Genomic DNA, 17,674 nt, shown 5'->3' with positions numbered 1-17,674 from the left:
TTGGGTTTGCAAGAGAATACAACGCATTGCCAAGCATTGTCAATTAACTCTTACTTAACCCTTACCCTACTAGACCCTCCAACGCATGCCAATATGTGCCTCAAGAAAATCTCCTATGTTTTTTGCATGGCCCTCCAATATCTGCCATGTCATTTCAAGGGTAACTGGACAGGCACTCCAATACATGCCACAGAGAACAATGAGAGTCCTCTGATAACAAAGTGAGTGCCCCCAGCTGGTCAGTATCAGGCACCATCCAGGGCCTCCAACTCCTGCCAATTGGAGCCTTCACTGTTAAGACGAACTATCTGCCAATAAACTGCAGCTGGAGGGCATTGGCATAACCAACTGACATGCAGTAAACTACCCTCAGAGAGTAAGGGTTAAAGGGCTATATACTCCAAACATCTGATGCATTAGTCGAAAGATACATGTACGTCAGTGTTATGCTTAGGATGAGAGGATGGCAATGTTCATGAGAGTTGACAAGATCGATGTTGTCCAAAGCTGCTACAGCTGCGTCAGTCCAACACTGGCTTTTTGACTATCCATGTGATATCATGATTTGGGTGAGCGGTTGGAGAATGACGGCTGCATGCGGTATGAACTTTAACATCATGTTGGATTCAACTAATGTCAGGGTCTCCCATTACTGTACCTACAAATACTTGTCAATCTGCAGGCAATATTTGCTTCCAAATGTAACTGAATTAACGAGGCAAGTGAAATGGTAAACAAACATTATACACACATGTGCTAAAAAGACTTGTGAGCCTGTAACGTAAGCAGCGTCTATTGATATTACTTGATTATTCGATATTATGTCCATATCAATATCCCCGCTTGCAATTTGTTAATATAAAAGTATAACAACTTTATCAAAAATATCAAAAATGCGTAAGATTATCGTCAAAATAAATCTGTGCTTTTACTTTGTGATTAATGTTTGCTGTAATATAAAATAAAACTTGGCGGCAACATTGTGCTTGCGATTCAAAAAAAATTGCAAAATGCCAAGCCACATCGCTTTGTGCTCTGCATTTGCTGGAATTTGCAGTCCTTCGCAATGTAAAACCCCAAAAAGAAACCGCCCGTTCTGGACAGTGCTGAGATTTGTTTTAAAAAGTTTTTGCAATATGCTCCAGAGAAAGCCGTGAAAAACTTGGACTTAACTTCTTCTTTTTTATGAAATCAAAGTGCCATCTTTGTGTTTTTTAACTTTTACAAGGGATAATCGATGTATCAAATATTCTCAATATCGGATTTCAGATATATGGATTATTGACAATTCTGGTGCTGTACCGTACACAGAATGGAAAGTTCAAGCGAACTTTGTCCTTATTGTTAACAGAGCTGTCTCAAGAGGGCACACAAACAATAACTAATTGGCTACCACAACGCTCAAGCAATGCATGGTGCAAAAACTCTCCTGATCCATTTCAAAATACGCAGGTACTTGATATAAGTGTCCTGACACTAACATATAAGTTTTATGCAATAATTATTTGATAAGGGCAGGGAATGCCCAGCACGGCCAATCATTAACTTTATCTTGCTGAAATTAAATTTACCAGTAATTTCTGAAAAACAAATAATTAAACTAACTTCTAAACAAGCCCAAGACATCTTACAGTTACCTGATAAGTGGTGCAGATTCACGGCATTTCGGCATCAAAAGCAGCATCTGGGTTACTGATGAAAACCTGAAATTGAAGTTAAAAAAGCAAAACTAATATGAAACCTACATGTAATGCCATAGATGATGCATCATGTTTTTGTGTGTGTAATTTGGTATTAGCTTTTGTCATTTTGAAGCTTTGCATAGTTGTCAGTACAACTACAGTTTTGCATAAAACAATGTATTTGTATTAATAATTTTTTTCAACTTATGTTGCGCTCTTATGTTAAACTTCCTGAATTAAAATAATACACAAAATTTTTTTTTTACGTACATGTAAAACACCGAAGCATTTAAAACACCACTGACTAAATTAAAAAAATGCTACATATTACACTACAAAAAATACTCTTCAATAACTGACATTTGAAAGTACACTGGAAAAGAACAAGTCTTGCTTTCAAGACGTCCTTAATTAGCAGTGCGATGTTTCAGCGCGTGCAAGGGTTATTGGACTGTGCAGCAATGCACTGAAGCTGGGGCACTTATTAGCACACAGCGCAAACCATCCACAAATTAAGGACGTCTTCAACTTCGTGTTTAGAATTGAGAGTGCATTTGCATGCGTGCGTGACATAAGCATACAATGTATCTGCTTTCTACACGTAGGCCTGCTGCACTTTTCCGAGTCACTCGTGTTGCTAGTGAGTCTGTAAGCATTGTTGGATATTAAAGACACGTGGACGAAGCAATCAATTTTGCAGCAACTCAAATTAGGTTTTGCCCTTCACCTACGTTTTTTAAACACCCATTCTAAAATTTGTATCCTTTTGTGGAGACATTTCTTTGTTCTCGTGTAGTAAAGTGTTCAATTTTGAAAGTGAACTTTCAAAATGCTCTTACCAGAATTAGTTTTCCTTGGCTGAAATTTGGACTTGATATCCCTTTTCTAAAACTCTTCCATTTAAGACCGATCAACCCACCTTGGAAATTCCTAGTTTCTGAGTAAAACCCATATATCTATTTCGTGAAAACCTTGTGGAGACCTATTCATCTATAGGAATTGCCTTGTGGAGACCTTTACAATGTTTTGTTCCCTATGTGTGTGTGTCTCCACAAGGATACGAATTTGTGGTCACTGTACAGCTGTATACTCGGTGTGTTACCTCCTGAGTGAAAGTTGGAAAAAAAAACACTGAGTATACAGTGTTTAAAAAACGTTGGTGAAGGGCAAAACCTAATTTGATTTATATCACCCCGACGCAAAATTCCATTTTATAATAAATTGTGCAGCAAAGAAACTGGGCCTTGGAAGGAAAAATCAGTGGTCTTCATCAATTTGAACGTGGCCACTGACCTACAGATATGGTCCCTACTTCAAATGATGGGTCTATTAAACTTTCTTCCTATGCATGTCATCCTTAGCTTGTTGTATCCTGTCATGCTTTGTTGATCCACACTGGACCCGCCTCGCACCTATCGAATGATTACATTTACATGTAACTCTCTCAGGTTTATGCATTCACCTGATCAGGCAAATGATTACATTTAAATCTCTGAGGTTTAGGTATTCTCCTGATCAGGAGAATGCCTAAACCTGAGGGAGTTACTCATTAATGGGTGTATGACGGTTCCTGTGTGGATCAACAAAGCATGACAGGATTGCAGCCTTAGGATTGCATACTTTTATAAATTTTACATTTTATGATGACACTCTGAGTTCACTGATGTAATATTCACTTAATTAGTGCAGTTTTTCTTAGAATGTCTTTTAAGGGACTGTCACTTTACATTGGTGTATCAACAATTTATCCCTGGTACTTTCTATAATGCTTCACATCACCTACCTATATAGCTAGGCACAGTCAGCATCCAGGACCTCTCCTATCACACGTCAGCTTCGTCAGAGCTTGGACATCAGCTCCGACCTCTGGCTTCCGACCTTCTCAGTTGCCATGTGCTTTGCCGTCCTCAGTAGCCATGTGCTTTGGCGTCCCTCCCAGGCATGCCAGGCAGATGGCAGAGAGGTTGAAAGAAGCTACTCTTCGATGAGCATGGATGATCCTAACGTCCATCCTAGGCCTCTGGAAAATGGACATGTCGTAGAAGACCAGGACAAAGATGATGGCCGTCGCCTGTTAGCAACCTCATTATACCACAGACAAACAAAAGGAGATAATTAACAGAAACATGCTAATAGCCAAAAACAAGTTTACTTAATTGGACTCACAATTCAGGGATTGAAAAAAAATGCATCAAAACTACATGTATATTTAATTCCACAAACAAGGTGAAACTATCCGCATAAAATGTACATACATATGTTCGTACATGTATGTTCATGTGTTTATCATGAAGATGAGTCTGGATGAATTTGGCCCCATATGGGGCCAAATTAACATCCCCTTTAATACATGTATGGGTAAGCCCATTGCACAAAAAAGGTGATGCCATAGTTCGGGACTCAAGAAAACAAAAGAATTGTTTTGACAATTTTAATATCACTGAAAATTATTATTTTATATGGTAAAACTAAACAATTTAAAAATTGAATATTCAGTTCACTTTATTCAGGTCCAAACACATATAATTTTACAATGATGAGTAAGTGGCCTGTAAATTAAAATTGAACAAGTTTTTAGCTTACCTGAATGTGTATCCTTGTGTTCCTCTTATTGTTCTCACAAGAGGCATTCAACAATCTTTGAGAGGAATAAAAAAGAAACACAAAATCAGCCTGCCTTTTTTTTTCATTGAAAATGCATCAAGCTGATATCTGTTCAAAAATCTGATCTCTTTTCACCCACTGATCCAATCAAAATTATGGATACTAGTGACTAAATTTTTATTAATTTGTAACACCAGCTTCCAAAATTCTTCAGCTTTTGACACTAGAATTGTCCCGCTGGTAAAGGAATAATTGGAAAATATTGTTAGCTGAGACCATGCAACTTAACCCTATTACCACTCTGGATCCATCAAAATCCATTCACCTGTTTTGGAGTATTTCGGCGGCCGGATTCAGCTACAATACGTACCTAAAACAGGGGAATTTAGATGGATTGAGGATTGTAAGGCTAGCAGTACCGCAGAATATCGATGGATTCAGGACACCTCCATACTGAGCAGTCAACAATGCCAACATTTGCATGCATGACACAATAGGTAGATTGGTGGATTCAGAATACTTTCTAGCAGTCTAGTAAAAATACCCAGGGGTTAGAGTTATAATGATTTACACGTATAGCTACATGTACCTTGTAATTCTAGTACCCTCTTAAGCTTTGTGACCAAGGTTAATGGAGGGTGAAGTTCAGTAGATTGGGTTCCTGTCAGCCTGATTGAAGATGAGGACACTTGGGAAAAAAGCAACAGACAATTCAATGGGAATAACAGGGTTCGACGTTAACTTTTTTGTTCAGTAACCAGCTGGGCTCTTAACTAGCCTGCGGTCATTTTTACAAGCCCGCTTTTTTTGTCTTATCTCAAATACATAATGGCGTATTTTCAGGCTCAATTCTGAGCCAATTTTCTCAGTGTTTTTGATAAACAGTTTTGATAATTTAACCCTTTAAAACAGTTGCTAAAATTAGACACAAATTGATGGGGTTTTCTTTCTGAATTTAATGATTTATTTCTTGATGTACGTTCATCTTTGCCGTTTCCCAATAATTTTTACTCACCAGCCGGGCTAGTTAAGGAATAGTTTGACTAGCCCGACGCTGTTTTGACTAGCATTTGGCTAGTGGTCTACCACTAATTTCGAACCCTGAATCAAATAATGTCTTCTACAACGATTAAAAAAAACCTGTCATGCCTTGAATCTTTTAGAGCTTTTAGATATTTTGAACTCTGTGAAAAAAATAAAAGGAAATACTCCAAATCCCCTCCCACAGAAGTTGATTGTACTAGCGAGTACTTACAATTAAACATGTACCTATACAACATTTAATACATATACTACATGTACATGTACAGTACATATTGTCACCGTCTTGGCGAAGTGACGAATCTGTTCAAAACCGAGATTTTAAACAATTTGAGTTGCTAATTTCCCAAAGTAATTAATGTGCGACACTGTCAGTTTTTTTTACTTGACGAAGTGACAATCTCTAGTCTGATTGATTTGATACATTCATGAGCTATATTTGGATTTATATAGCCATACAGTTTGCATTTTGACAAAGTGACCAATCTCCATTGTAAAATATTGTGGCTAGCCTGGTGGCAAGGACTTCGGGAGAAGCAAGTAAAAAGGGGAATGAATTAAGCCCCAGGGAGGGGGAAGGTGTCATTAATATCTCCGGCTCCGGCTCCCGCAACTCACTGTAAGTCAGGTGGCGCAGGGTGGCGCCATTAATCACCACGATGAAAATTACTACAAGCTATACTTGTTACAAGCCACATGTAAGTATAGCCTGTGCGGACATTTATTTCGGAAAGTGTATCCTAATTTATGGTTAGATCGGACGGACTGAAGGAATAAACAATTGAACACACGATGTAAATGAACAACAATTGAAGAATTTATTTATTAAAACAAAATACAAATATCAACAATAACAAGAAATAGTTAATGAATAAAAGAAATAGTACATGTATTCAAGTGTTTTCGGTTTCTTAATTGGCTGAGGCTACGGTATAGGCCTACATGTATGTACTCGGCACTCTCCCTCCAGAGGTGCAAATACTACAACCAAAATAATATCGGCCCTCTAGGAGGTGTCCGACAAGCAACAAAACTATATCACACTATAATGACAGGTTTTTTTCCTGAGATTCACCTGTTTGCAGGTCACAAATAAGTAACTCATTCATAAAAATCAAACGGCTCTTACCGGTCAAGACGATTGCCACAACCTAATTAAGGCTTTTCAAGTAGCTTTCTGATTGTCTTACTTGGAATTAGAAAATTTGGATAAATAGCATAAGGGGACAATTAAGTAACAAACGATCTGGCTAGAGCCTATGCACTTGAGTTTATAGCAACCAGCTTGAACTTTCCTACAAATATCACCAAATATGATGTGCAAAGTATACATAAAGATTTACCGGCGCACCTAAACTAGATACTAGATATATAAGCAGCGCCAAAAAATGCAGGTGCCCAATAGCGCACACTTCCGTGCTCTACTGTATGCACAAGAGAAACATTGCGCCCAACTTGCTCCATGCGCTAGCTAGTACACGGTACTTCACGTACGTGCTGCAGCAGTACACAGTAAACAAAATACGTTGGTCGTGTCAGTAAACTAATTTCCGTTACACAGCCCCATTGCTCATTTGAGGCCTGAGTGGTCCCTGTTCAATAAGGCCAAATAAACTTCACTTTATTAGTTTACGATAATAGCAACATTAAATCAAACACAAAAATTGTTCACGGTAATTCATTTGGTGGCGAGATGCTTTCACTTAATCATCTCATACACCCTGGCTTGCTGGACTTGCTTCAGAGTTCAGCTTCTGTCATTGTCTATAGTATTGTTGACGGTACCTGATCGTCACCCTCCCCTCCAAGACGGCCGGTCTTGAGAAACATCTTCTTCACGTTACTGGCCGCCTTTGAAGATGTGTGACGCCGCGTTGGTGTAGCGTCAACGTCATCCTCAGCTATAATGTCCTCACTATACCTGTAGCTGATGACGGCTCGTGGGCCTTCAACAGGGCCAATGGCTTGTCCCCGGAGGGCGCTGGAAGGGACATGGAAGCTGGTATGGCTGGAGGGGCTGGAGTTCTCGATGTCATCTGAAGGATCTCTGGATCATCCATGAGTAGATTAAGAGAAGCAGTCGGAGACAGGCCAAGGACTTCCCCTCAGACTTTTGGACGTCCTCATCAAGGAACAGGGAGGACGTACCTGTGAACATATTGGCACCATCCCGGGAGCAAGCTCCAGGTGGCTTCAGCTGAGGTTGCTTTCATCATCGCTGCAGCTGACTGAGGTGTTGTTTTTGGAAGCCCTTGGTCCTCCTTGCATTGGCTGTGTGTTGTGGGTTTAGGGGCATGATGCTGGGTTGGCCTGATGCAAGCATCCCAATGATTGCCCTAGCTCGCTTGCATGTTGGTCTGCTGCTTGCATGTTGGTCTGCATGTTGGTGGCTCAGCTAAGCATTGCTAAGAGGCGTCTGCTCCAAGCTCATGAGATGCCTCTGCAGGTGGTCCAGGTGGGAAGGGTGGACCTCCCATAATGCCGCATGAGGTTATCCCTCCTCTTGCTTTTGAACAGGCCACGTAGGCAAGATGCTACAAGGGGTGGCCCATGTGTTAATCAGATGCACCTGTTTTGTTTTATTCACCTGTTCTCCAGTAAGATTATCGATTGAATACAATCAGCAGTCAACACAAATCACAGCGACAATATAGCACCTCCAGCGGAGGTGCAATTGCAAACTCAACAAAGAAATAATTCACAACTACATGTACAACAGACAGTAAATGATTATTCTATGCAAATAATTTTATTTACAACACACAAAATAAAATGCAGGTCAAATAACGCAAACCAATAGCGTCTCCAGCCAGCAGTTGTTTTAATCCACACAGACTCACGCTCACAATGGGAGGTGCAAATGTTTTAAAATTAATCAAATTTATTCTCGTCCAATTGTTCTTCGATGCCCATATGCAATATCCCACTTCTGACACCATTTGTGGTGGCAAGGACTTTGGGAGAAGCAAGTAAAAAGGGGAAGGAGGAGGGGGTGGGGCCTCAGGGAGAGGGGAGGTGTAATAAATATCTACGGCTCCGGCTCCTTCAACTTAGGTCAGGCAGTGCAGGGTGGTACCATTAAATACCATGAAGAAAATAACTATTACATGTACATGTTATTCTAGGAAAGTATATCCTAATTCATTGTGTAATTTGTGGTTATAGATCGGACAGACTAAATGAATAAACATTGAACACAACATATTGTGAATGAACAACAAGTCAAGAAATTATTTATTTTTTTAAATTTTTTTTTTGGCTTCAAAATATGTCAGCTGATGATTGCAAATGGTGCTAAACTGAACTTTGTGCAAATATATGGGAGTCCAGAGAGGCCACATAAAGCTTATTAATAAATACCTTGGAGAGTTGATGGTTTCTGATTGGTCGAGACTCGATCACGTGGCCGGGCATTAACGGTGATAATAGACCGGCTTCAAAGATCAAGCGAATAAATGGCCCCTGAACCAGCATTGATCCAGCCCCGTTCAGCCCCATGCAAGCCAATGATTGGTCAAAATATAGTAACAGTCCTGCGGTAGCATTTAACAATTGAGCACTGTACATGCGCTCAACCCCCATCGCGTGAGACTGACGCGCGGATACGCAACACAGTTGCTAGGGATGCGTGCGTGTGCGCGCGTAAGGAAGTTTTGAAACGACATCGTACAGCAGTGCAGTATATGGATGTTTACGACGAAAACGTAGATCTACGATTTATTTTCTTTGAACACTTCACCCACCGACATATTTACCTTTCCTAAACCAAGCATCTTTGTAATTCCGGACACAAGGAATGTGTAAACGAGATTTCAGCTTCCTCCATCAGGTAAAGATATGAAAACATTGTTGTAATTTGTTTCGCTACGGCAGCAGTTTCTGTTGAGTTTACGTCGTTATAGCTGTTAAGCTAAAATATGGCCGATGAACATGAACACAAAAAAGTCTGGAAATATCACCGAAAGAAAGTCACAAAATTGGAGCATTTTAACTGTTTATTTCGTTATAAAGGTATTTATTAATGGGAATAACAGTGTGAGGATCCGGTCTTCACTGCGTGATAATGACCGGGTGTGGGGGTGAACGCTGTTAATGGACCTCGACTTCGTCTTGGTCCATTAACAGTGGTCACCCCCACACCCGGTCATTATCACGCAGTGAAGACCGGCTCCTCACACTGTTATTCCCTTATTCTCGATCATAACCCCATCTAAAAACACGTTAAAATTGTGCAGCAGCAGGAAAATAACCTTTTTCATTTTGCCAACACGCGCGCGCATATACCAGAAACCGGAGCCATTTTTTTTGGTGTTAGAGATCACAAGGATCACTATCAGACAGAAGCAGCACAGCGCAGTATGCAAGTCATTTGGGCTGCCAATTTCAGAGAAGCCTGGAACAACTTCCAACTTCAATAAGCACCTTCGACGCAATAAATCAAGAATTCCTGCAAAAACAACACTTTTTAATATGTGTACGTGTTAATTTCTTGGAATACTGGGTAATTACAAATGTACTTTACATATCACATGTAAGTAACGGTGCTAATTTCCATAGTGCTTTAGTTTAAAAATGAACTCGGGATGTACTCGTTATCTGTGTACTCGTACTCGGCCCATACTCGGACTCTGAAAAACTCGAACTCGGATTTTTGGCCCAGGACTCGACTAAAAAGTACTCAGACTCAACCCGTACTCGGCACTGTGTGTACTAGGAAAACTTGGTACTCGAGTTTTGGTACTTGACTACAACACTGGTGGAAATACTTTCACTAAAATTCAATCGGACCTCCAGGAAGTGTCCATGCAGGCAACAAAACTATCCTTCTAAAATTCACCTGTTTGCACATGTTGCAAGTCACAAATAACTCGTTCACAAAACTCAAAATGCTCTTACCAGTGAAGATAATTTCTGCACCCTAACAGCACAATGCCAAAGGCTTTTCAAGTAGCTTATTTTTAATTTGTATTTAATTGTCTGACTTGGAATTAGGAAATTTGGATTAGCGTAAGTAGACAAGTCGCAAATGATCTGGTGTTAACGGCATCCGATTTGGCTAGAGCACGTGAACTTGAACTTCCCTACAAATATCACCAAATGATGTGCCAAGTATACATAAAGATATATATCGACGCACCCAAACTCAATTAGCAGCACCCAAAAATGCAGGTGGCTTAACAGCGCACACTTCCGAGTTCTAAAGCACAAGTAAAATGCTAATGCACCCATGCAACTACATGTAAATATATTTATATACTCCATGCGCTAGCTGCAATATTATATTAAACCGCGTGAATGTCAAAACTGATTTGGTTTATTTCAGTCTATTTCAAGCTTAACCGACCTGACCCGACCTGACCTTACCCAAAAGTTGCAAATGCAAAATCGAAACTGACTCGACTGAAATGATGGGAAAAAAAACCGGCTCGACCCGAACCAAAGTCTATTTTGGGTCCAATCGGTTTCAGGTCAGCTAGGTTTGCACAACATTACTACAGACTCTGAATCGATGTGTAGTGACAGAAATATAAGTCTATCTGGCTCCCACTACTGGGGCTACATGTATTAGTACAGAATTTAGAGAAATTAGGAAATGAAATGAGAATTATTTAGACAGGACCCACCTCTGGATTGATGCCATGAAGTTTTATGATGGTGGCTTCAGGGTTCCACACCACTCCCACAATCGCATACCTGTGCTGCCATCCTTCCCACATCTCCCATGGACGTGATATGATGCATGCCTTGCCAGACACTTAATTGGCTTACGTTCCCCACCAATGCAGCTTACATGTGTCCTGGTGTCTGTAGAAAATACAGAGGGGCACACATTAAGTTAAGTAAGGCCCTACAAACTTCTGCAACCTGCTCATATGAGCATGATAATGCCTCATAAGTATAATTCCGGTCAACTCACGGTTTTATCTCCAACGCAAAATGATTCCCAATCTTTGTGGGAGCAGTTCATCATGAAAATGCCCTCTAATGGCAGCCGGCTATTGCAGCAGTGGGTTAATTATAATCTACAACAGACTCGTGTGCATGATCGCGCATGCGTGATCGCGTTCATCACTATCACCCTCTATGTGAATGCACCATCTATGGCTGACGCACGCTGAAATGAAATGTCATGTACATCTCCCCTCTTTAGAAAATGTTCCAATCAAACTCCGGTATCGTAACAGGATGTCTTGCAACTGGATGCAAAATTTGAATCGTAACAAAAGGCAGTTGGTCAGGGTTTACAGTCAACTCAACCGTTTGCCAATAACTCAATTTGAACTACTTCAACCATTTGCCAACTCAAGTTACTCAACCGTCGTGCCAACTCAACTATTGAGACAACTTTGTTTGTTAACCAACTGGAACTAAAAGGTTTAGTTTAGTTGACTCGACCATTTGCCAACTCGTCTGTTTTAAAATTCAACTTGAATTAAAAAGAAAGCGTCCAGGTAACTTGGAAGTAACTTGACCCAAAAATCAAAATCTAAACTTCCTGAGTCATTGCACTGTAAAAATTTGCATCACCTTTGCAAAACATCTCAACAAATGTTTCTTCATATTGTCCCTTTTTGTATATTTCAAGTTCCATTTTACATGTACATGTATAATAAAATTGGAATGATTATTCACATGTCCTGGTACAAATACTCTGGTCTAAAGATATGCTGTCTGGGGAAGTATTTAAAAAAAGTGAATTACTGAAAACGCCTGCTTTAATACAGAGAGGACCTACATTTTTACCACAGCTGATTTTCATAGTTTTATTGAGGAAAATATCATTTCAGAGTGTTTATTCAAACTTAGTCTGAACTAGTAAAAGCACAAGTCAACAGCAAAAGAAAAGTATGGTATGAATTTCCCCGAATCAAAATTGGTGTCGGAAATGTGTGCCTGACCGTAGGCTCTTCTTAACAGAGAAATGCAGAACGACATTCATGTGGAAGAACACGACATGTCCGTGGCCTAGCCGTAGCCACTTGACCCCAATACTTTGCCTCATTAACTCGGCTGAGATGCCTTGTAAGAGCCAAACTCGTGCAGGCACAAATCTGCAGATCGCAGAGTGCTTCAAATTGTTTGCCTTCCGGTCATGGAATTCATGTGGGGTCTTTGAAACTAAACTTTATCACTCGAGAGTGCTTATGTGCCGACATGGTTGCGCTTGATCAACTCGATGCATGCGATACACAAGTACCGCAAGGGAGTTTGCGTTACTAAAAATGCAGTGACATTTGGGTACCGGACTATTTGATTTCGTTCCTCGGATTCGATATAGCACCGTCTATCGAACTTTCAAAAGTAATTAAGTCAGATATGATCAGATCATATACGTTTATTTTAGAATTTTTTGTGGTTTTTTCCAAAATGAACAATAAGGTTTTGTATGCTCGAGACCCCACAAGATCTCAAGACTTTTTGTCTCGATACTGACACCTGCCTCGAGACCTACATCATCACTGGTGCTAAGAATGTTGCTTTTACCCATCAAACATTCCAGAGGTGCGAGACGAGCTACATGTGTACATGTGTCCTTTTTGTGTATACGATGACACAACGAACGAGTCGGACAATGGACGAGTCGGACAACGGTCAAGTCGGACAACGGACAAGTCAGACAACAGACGAGTTGGACAACAGACCAGTCGGACAACGGACGAGTCGGACAACGGTCAAGTCAAACAACGGACCAGTCGGACAACGGACCAGTCAGACAACCGACCCGTCAGACAACAGACCATAGTCGGACAACGGACCAGTCGGAAAACAGACAAGTCGAACAACAGACCAGTCGGAAACGGACCAGTCGACAACGGACCAGTCGGACAATTAACGGACCATAGTCGGACAACGGACCAGTCGGAAAACAGACCAGTCGGACAACTGACCATAGTTGGTCAATGGACCAGTCGGACAATGGACCAGTCGGACAATGGACCAGTCGGACAACAGACCATAGTTGGACAATGGACCAGTCGGACAATGGACCAGTCGGACAACGGACCAGTCGGACAACGGACCAGTCGGACAAGGGACCAGTCGGACAACGGACCAGTCGGACAAGGGACCAGTCGGACAATGGACCATTCGGACAACAGACCAGTCGGACAACTGACCATAGTTGGTCAATGGACCAGTCGGACAAGGGACCAGTCGGACAACGGACCAGTCGGACAAGGGACCAGTCGGACAAGGGACCAGTCGGACAATGGACCAGTCGGACAACAGACCAGTCGGACAACGGACGAGATGGACAAAGGACCAGTCGGAAAACGGACCAGTCGGTCACAGAACCAGTCGGACCACCGACCAGTCGGACAACGAACCTGTTGGACAACGGACCAGTCGGAAAACGGACCAGTCGGAAAACGGACCAGTCGGTCACAGAACCAGTCGGACCACCGACCAGTCGGACAACGGACCTGTCGGACAACAGACCAGTCAGACAATAGAGAGGTCAGTATGCTTTCTTTTCTTGTTTAACAACCCTAAAAATTGTGTTCATTGAAATAGAATGGCACAACAAAATAAATAAATTTTAAATTGGTTTACTAAAATTACGAGTTTGCTCTTTGGAAATATAACAATTGAGTCGCAAAATCCAGTGAAACAAGTAATTTTTAGTGTCAAAAATGTTAAACATATCATTGGAATCCTTATTAAATAAACAACAATTTGATTTTTGAATCAGATTTTTAATCTTTATCATTCCAAAAAATTATGATTTTCTTTCCAGGTTCACCACACGAGGTCAGCCGTGTCCTAGCTGGCCCACATGATCTCCGCCAGACAATGTCAGATGGCCCATCGTGACATACGGAAAAAGAACAGTTCAATCTTGCTTTGCACAACGCAGCAACATGGAACATGCGTACTCGCAATTGTTGTTTCTGCATGCCCGACATAATTATTTACCCATTTGTTTTTTCAGAGAAAGGAAAATTAATTGACAATAGATACAATCTATTAATAGATACAAAATTATTTTTCTTTTGATGATTTGAAATCACGCAACCCAAGGTTTATGTCGAGATGCATACACACATGTATAACGGACGAGTTGGCAAACGGTCGAGTTGGCAAATGGTCAAATTGGCAAACGGTCAAGTTGGCCAACAGTCTAGTGGACTCGAAAGTTAAGTCGAGTTGGTCAGCGGAAGAGTTGGTACAATGGTCCAGTTGGTAAACAGTCAAGTTGGTTTGAGTCGAGCTAGCAAACGGTCAAGTTGACTTGCCATGTCCAAAATAGCAACGAAGGTCTGAGGTACGTGCGCAGCCAGACGAAGATTCATCATGGTAAAACACTCACATGCACATGTTCACTGTACTGGCATGCTGATGAAAGAGCGAAAACGATTGGGGGCTCAGGTTCACACCACTGCAAAAACACTGGTCATCGAAACTCTACATGTATACCGCAATAAACTGCACCATATCAAACAGAGTACTTTGGTAGTTCGAACAAATGCTATTGACTGAGGGTTCCAGGATCAAATCCGTGATAGGCGGACACAACGTTGCCTGCGACCTAGGGTCAATGCGAGGTGAAAACAAAAGCTTGAACGTACCACACATCATGATAGTGCATTCACCTTGGAATGTTTTCACCCCGCTAGCCGTGATGAGCAAGTTGCATAACTTAATGCATCCTCCTATGCCAAACCTTATTTTCTTTTCTTTTATTTTCATTTTTTTTCCATTTACATATACTTTTAATTCATATTTTTAATCAATCCTACACTTTTTATTGAAGTAGATTTCATTACCTTCTTCATGATCTTTGGCTTTGGGAAGAAATTTAAGGCAAACAAAAACCCAAGAATCATACGGTTGATAGTCGGGTTCCCAACAGCCAAAGATCCTGATATTGCTCTATTAGGTCAGGGAACTAGATGGTGTACTGCCGTAACAACAGCCACTGCGTTTCTAAAAAAATTGTCATTCTTGAACCATGGAGAAATTATTTCTCCATGCTTGAACATATGTTGAATTTGAAATCAGAAGTTTTTTCACTTGATATTTGCTGTGCATACTTACGTGTCATTAAACAGGGCAGCCCAATTAATGTGTCTGATACTAGCAAGCTGTCCTCCTTTACTGTAATTATTTCCTGAACACGTGAAATCTAGACTTTTTACTACATGTAGTATCAGCATACACAGTGTAATTGAGAGTCCCAAATTTTCGGTCATTTTACAACACATTTGCTACAACACCATCTGGTTATTGGGGGCGCTGTTCAAAGCGGATGATTTGGAAAGATTCCCATATCTGGCCAACACTTGTGCACAAACCGTATGAGACTGCTCTGAAAATGTCTAAGTGTTTTCTCAGTAAATATAGGCCTACTTCAATATTTTCCCTGCAAAATTTGACTTCTTATGACAATATTAAAAAAGAAATCACTTTCTGATGGCTGATCGGTCACTGAAGTGAAAAGTTAGTGATGGCCATAATTATGGCCAATCCTTCTGTCAAGAAAATGTTTGGAAAGATTGATTCCCATATATCTGGCTATCACTAATTTTTCCCTTCAGGGACCTATACCAGCCATAAAAAAAGTGATATGTCCTAAAAAGTCAAAGTTAGCAGGGAACTATTGAAGTATTTACTAAGAAAACACTAGGAAATTTTCAGACCAGTCTCATAGGGTTTGTGCACAGGGGGACAAGTGATGGCCAGAAATGGGAATCTTTCCAAATTTTCTAAGTACTTAACAAGATTGGAAATGTCTCTCGCTGTCCCAGATTAATTTCCCCTTAACTCCCTAGGGGTTGCACAAAATCATATTGAAATTGGAGGATTCAGGTTGCAGTGCTATTCTTTTCAACATTTTTTGCAATGACTGACATTTGAGATCTGTTATTGCAAGAGCATAAAGTGTGGGGTCAGGTTCAGTTGCAATGACTCAATGTCTACATTATCAGTACAGAATGGAAATGAAATGAGAACCATACATTGGGTAAGGGAAATATAGCCTTGTAAAAATGTCATGGAGGGCAATGCGAGGTAAACTACCCCCCCCCCCTCCACACACCCCCCCTCCCCGGCCCCTGCCCCTCCCACAACCACCCTCCCATGGCCCCCATGAAACCTTGTCCCCCCAGTCGCGCACCCCCCCCCCCCCCTCCACTGAGATTTTGAGTTTCTAAAAAAATTATCATTGATCTACATGTAGCCCCATAAATGTGGCCTATTTACTGGACTGCCTTCGTAAACATAGGCCACACATTCACATGTACAAAAAAAGTGTCGACTTTGCCAAATTTTGATTTTCACATTTAGGCTTACTTTGTAGATTTTTTTTGCTTTAGAAGCATTCTCACCCTCTATATAGGCTAATCAGAAAGTGCTGCCTTTTTCAGATGTTTAATTTTTGTGAAATTTCATGCTGAAATGTTGATACGCAAACGTGTGCAAATGTATCTGGAAATTTCACGAAAAATGGACATCTGAAAAAGGCAGCACTTTCTGATTAGCCTATATAGAGGGTGAGAATGCTTCTAAAGCAAAAAAACGTAAAAAGTATGCCTAAATGTGAAAATCAAAATTTGGCAAAGTCGACACGTTTTTTGTACATGTGGATGTGTGGCCTATGTTTACGGAGGCAGTCCAGTAAATAGGCCACATTTATGGGGCTAATCTACATGATGCCCCCCATTAAATGTTCCAGCCCCCCAGCGGCCCCCCCCCATGAAAAATTCCTGGCCACGCCACTGCACCCTCCCCCCGCCCACCCTCAACAATCATTACAAAAATTGACTACATGTACATGGTACATAATTATGCTTTCTCGAAACTCACCTCGTTTACCTATGCAGCGACACATTATCAGATGGGCCGAATGTCGTCGCTCTGAACGCAGTCTGGCAGTCTGCCGAAACTGCCGTTTCTATGATTTCCATGGATCCAAAACACAAATTACAAACCGTTTGCAAATAAATTCTTGGCAAAAATGACTCTTTGCGTGTTAAGAAATATCATGAACGGGTCTCTGAGACATGATGCATCGGTCAAAATGAGATATTTAGGGGTTCAAAACGTTGCCTATCCGTCGAAGAAAACCAAGCAAGATGGAGACCTATAGAGTACGCATGCGCGTGACGTGTGAAATTTGAAACTAGGCCGAGGCACGTGCTTTGTGCAAAAAAGTAGTTATACGTACCGCTGCACCATTTATGATCTTGTAAGGGGCTATGAAAAAGGAACAACCGAACAATGTATTGAAACTGAATGTTTTTTTTCCCTATTTTTCCTCCTCGAAATAATCATAATTGTCAGTTCTTTTTCTTTAAATTGTTTGACCGGGTTGCGTCATGCCCCTCGGATTTTTTGATGATGCAATT

The 17,674-nt window shown here is 40.9% G+C and overlaps 1 long non-coding RNA gene across 1 annotated transcript; it reads right to left on the bottom strand.

Annotated features, from left to right (window-relative positions):
• Positions 1 to 1,635: 1,635 nt before the first annotated feature.
• On the bottom strand, positions 1,636 to 17,423 carry LOC119733335. The gene is made up of 5 exons (XR_005271783.1): positions 17,133 to 17,423; positions 10,952 to 11,132; positions 4,266 to 4,974; positions 3,466 to 3,764; positions 1,636 to 1,703 (listed from the first exon to the last, which is right to left on the bottom strand). It is a non-coding gene; the product is annotated as an uncharacterized LOC119733335 (long non-coding RNA).
• Positions 17,424 to 17,674: the final 251 nt, after the last annotated feature.

Source organism: Patiria miniata, unplaced genomic scaffold (genome assembly GCF_015706575.1).
Source record: "Patiria miniata isolate m_02_andy unplaced genomic scaffold, ASM1570657v1 HiC_scaffold_25, whole genome shotgun sequence".
NCBI classification, from domain to species: domain Eukaryota; kingdom Metazoa; phylum Echinodermata; class Asteroidea; order Valvatida; family Asterinidae; genus Patiria; species Patiria miniata.
Note: the sequence above shows the minus strand (reverse complement) of the source record. Positions and strands in the feature narration are given on the sequence as shown.